This window comes from Adiantum capillus-veneris, chromosome 7 (genome assembly GCF_014529385.1).
Source record: "Adiantum capillus-veneris isolate H3 chromosome 7, ASM1452938v2, whole genome shotgun sequence".
Classification (NCBI taxonomy): domain Eukaryota; kingdom Viridiplantae; phylum Streptophyta; class Polypodiopsida; order Polypodiales; family Pteridaceae; genus Adiantum; species Adiantum capillus-veneris.
The window spans coordinates 157,991,529-157,995,493 of record NC_140937.1 but is presented as its reverse complement, the minus strand read 5'-3'; the positions used below and the strand labels follow the sequence as shown (position 1 = coordinate 157,995,493).

The window sequence follows — 3,965 nt, the reverse complement described above, 5'->3', positions numbered from 1 at the left end:
TGTGGTTGTGCTGACCACTTTGATTCTTGTTGGTAATTAGGCTTGATTTTCCCATGTGTCTTGTTTGGGGGGAATATCGAAATACTGAAGTACCTTGGACAACACCCTGCACATGCCATGCCATATTTGTGGAGGGTGGACTGGCACTTGCTACTACCATTGTAGCCTTTTGTGTAGTCAATCCTCATGCGGCCTTTTCTATTGGGGAAGGACAAGTCTTTACGTGGTGGATGTGTGGCATATACAAAGGACTGTTCCGGAAAGCCTTGCAAAAGAAATGCCATCTGCAAAAATCTCCTTGTGATCTTTGCTTAGTCAATGTTGTATGCTTTATGCCAAGAGCATTGAGAGATGCAGGGCAGGCTTTCTGATGATATTGTTATGCCTATGACAGTCATAAATCCACGTCCTTCACAAGAAATGCATATTCCTGAAGGCCCAAAGACTCTTTCACCTAATGGTAATGATGAGAGTGTAAGTGTTGTACAAGTACAAGCTCCATGATCTATTCTTTGTCTTCACCAACTATTTTGTAAGAAAAGTTTTCAAGCACTAGTAGATGGAATTGCAAATGTTAAACCTCTCTTGCCTTGGGCGGCTTGGCTATGTGGTTCCATTGTGTTCTTGAGAGGCTCCAAACACACGAACCTATACTAATGTGCAGAAGTGTTGGATTCTTTAGGGTGGAGAGAGAGAGAGAGAGAGAGAGAGAGAGAGAGAGAGAGAGAGAGAGAGAGAGAGAGAGATCATTAAGAAAAAGATGATGGAGGATTGTATCACTGTCTCTAATGGAAAGTTTAGGGATTGATGTTTGCAGTTTATGGCACAATTATGACATAATTGAGACCAAGATGACCTGATGTAATTGAATGTACATAATTTTCACAGAGAGAGAGAGAGAGAGAGAGAGAGAGAGCGCAAGAAGGGAGCATTTTGAGCAATGCAAAACACACCTCCAATCATAGTGTATTATTACAAAAGAAGCTGCTATAAGGTTTCCTCTCCGACAAGGGCATACAATATGTCTGGTGACACTTGTATTAACAAAAGGTGGTATGAAATGCGTTGTTTGGTTTTTAGTGCCTAATTGGTTGTCCCAAATTTGAACCATGTGAACAATGTGCAAAGATATGTGCAAAAACTAACACTTCCACATGGTCTAAGCTCTCATCTGAATATGGCTATGATTGTACTGGAAAGAGCACATTGGCATTGAGCTTAAGAGGCCAATGTATTTCTCCTTCTAAATCCTAAGTTCTAAATCATAAGAGATACTCTAAGATGAGAATTTCAACCTTGTAACTTCTTTCTTACCTCATCTTCCTTCACCCTCATTATTCCTAAGTTTGATTATGACGACCTACGTATTATTTTTTCTATTTTGCTCGGTTTTTGGGATAGCTCGTAATAACTCACTCGGGTTTTGGGATTCCTCGTTCTGTTATTTGAAATAAATTAAGATATGACCGGTTCATTTTGCTACTCTATGTTCAATATCTGAACTATTGCAATGTTGATTTGCTCTTTTCTATTGTATATATTCGCTCGGTTTCTTAGTTCGCTCGGAAGTATTTGCTCCGGGTTAGGGATTCCTCTCAAAGATCATACACATATAATGACATCTTTTCTCAAAAGGTCAAAGAAGAGGTAGATCAACTCTTGGGTGTTGAGTTCATCTATGAGATATACACAAAGTGGGTTTCTCCCATAGTGGTAGTCTCCAAAAAGAAAGAAAAACTATGGGTTTGTGTGAGCCTGATGCAAGTAGATGTAGCCACTAATAGAGACTCTTGCCCTCTTCTGATCATGAATCGTGTGTGCTAGAACAAGTAGCTAGAAAAGAGGCATATAGTTTTAAATGCAACTTCTCTATCTATAAAAAGGTGCCCATAGCTCTAAGATATCGGCACAAATTAGCCTTTGCAAATAGAATGGGGCATCTTTGCCTACAATGTCATGCCATTCAACGTAAAAAAAATGCTCCAACCACATTTGAAAGGCTGATATGCCACTCATTTAAGTAATTTTTGAGAGACTTCTTGGGGAATTTTGTGTATGACATCTATGTTCATTCAAGCTATGGTGAGATCATGTTTCTCACTTGACTAAAGTGTTTATCCAAATCCGGGTCTACCAAATTTTCTTGAATCCTAAAACATGAAAGATCATGCTGAGATAGTAAAAGATAGTGTCCAAGTGCAAGAGTAGCATTGATCTAGACAAGATTCAATTAGTTTTTATTGTTCCTATTCCTCAAGGAACCTATGATGCTCACGTATTCATAGGGCATTGTGGGTACTAAAGGAGATGCATGTATACCAAAATTGCAAGGCATTCAAGGGATTTTACACAACTTGACAGCACTTTTTCAATCATAATTTTTAAAACAAACATTTGTATTAAGACTATAAACTTTGCTCCCCACCCAAAACGTCCATTATTAGCTTCACTTTGAAAATTGTGAACAAGGAGGCACTTACAATTTGTTTCAATTTTTGACTATATGACTTTGAATTTGAATCCAGCCAAAAAAATTTACTGAGGGGCCTCTAAGGAGGGGTGGACAATATCCCAAAGGCCCATTGGCATGACAAGTGAGAGAGAGGCTCTCTCTAGACTCTTTAGGGTTAACGATTATCCCATCACTTGTTGGTTAATAAATTCATATTCTTTGTGGATCACCAAATTTGTTCATATCTGAAATGAAGTCATTGTGCACTATCCTATCATTATGAGTGGGGCTCATTAACCACGTAAAAATATGTAGACCATGTGGTTCATGGCCTTGTGGTGGTGTCTGTTGATATCCACCATATCGACCTAAATAAACCAATTAAGTATGTTCCTACGCTTTTTAAAAAAGAAAGCAGGAGGCGAATCACTTTAGATGCGATGAGTAAGGGCCATATTGAAAAGTACAAACTTATCAAAATTGTTGCGCGAAAAACGGGGAATTGTGCGCGCGAGGATGGCAACAACTGACAGCAACATGGCGGCATTGACAACAGCTTGAAGCAAGTTGTGGGAGTTTTTTATCAATATATAGAGGTCCTTGCAGTCAACAGAAGTAATATGATGTGTTGGTTAGCTCAATGACTTCGATTCGCGCAAGGTTGAGTTCGAATTTGACAGTAGTTCTTTAATTGCACGGGCTTGTCTGAAGAGGTGATGAACAAAACGGATTTGGGAAGATTCTGTGCAATATAATTAAGAACCCACCAGTATGTGAGGCAATATAATATAATTAAGTAGATCTTAGTACAAAAGGAAAAACCAAAATAAACCAATCAATAACATGCATACTACCTAGTGAAATAGGCATACGAAACATACATTATTATGGTGAGGGTGGTTTACAGAGTGAATTTAAAATGCGTACGCGCGCACACACACACACAAATTTGAATGATTTCTTCGTTTGTATTAAAAAACTCTAACACGACAGGAGAGTTTATTATTACTCAAAAAAAATTATGACAAACGAATTATGATGTGACACATAGCCTCCTATACACACGCTCAAATTTTTAATAGCAAATACTCTTCTTTCAAGAATGTGTAGTGTTAATTTGTGTCTCAAACACAACCTCAACATATAGCATAAGTATGGGCCAACGTTTTAACACAAAAATTGACTAAAATTAAAGTGCATGTTTATTTTAAATGGCCCGGAAGCAATCTCTTCTGGAAACCCCATCCTAAAGACATTTACCAGACAATGATGCATAAGAAGAATTGGTCTAGCCCCCTCAACAAGATATGGAAAATACAATGGCTGGAGGAAAGGTGGGAGCAAGTAGTGGAGAACATCTGTAAGCCAAAGGTTTCGCAGCACATGAAGGTATTTTTGTGGAAGGTAATTTGGGGTGCTCTATCGACGGGGGTGAAGATTCAAGAAAGAGGGATTGGGTCAGATCGATGCTTGGGGTGCAGGTTGGCTAGTGAAGATCTGGCTCACCTCTTCA

At 38.7% G+C, this 3,965-nt stretch overlaps 1 pseudogene; it reads left to right on the top strand.

Moving 5' to 3' along the window:
* LOC147454908 (cell number regulator 6 pseudogene) lies at positions 1 to 504 on the top strand (annotated as a pseudogene).
* Positions 505 to 3,965: the final 3,461 nt, after the last annotated feature.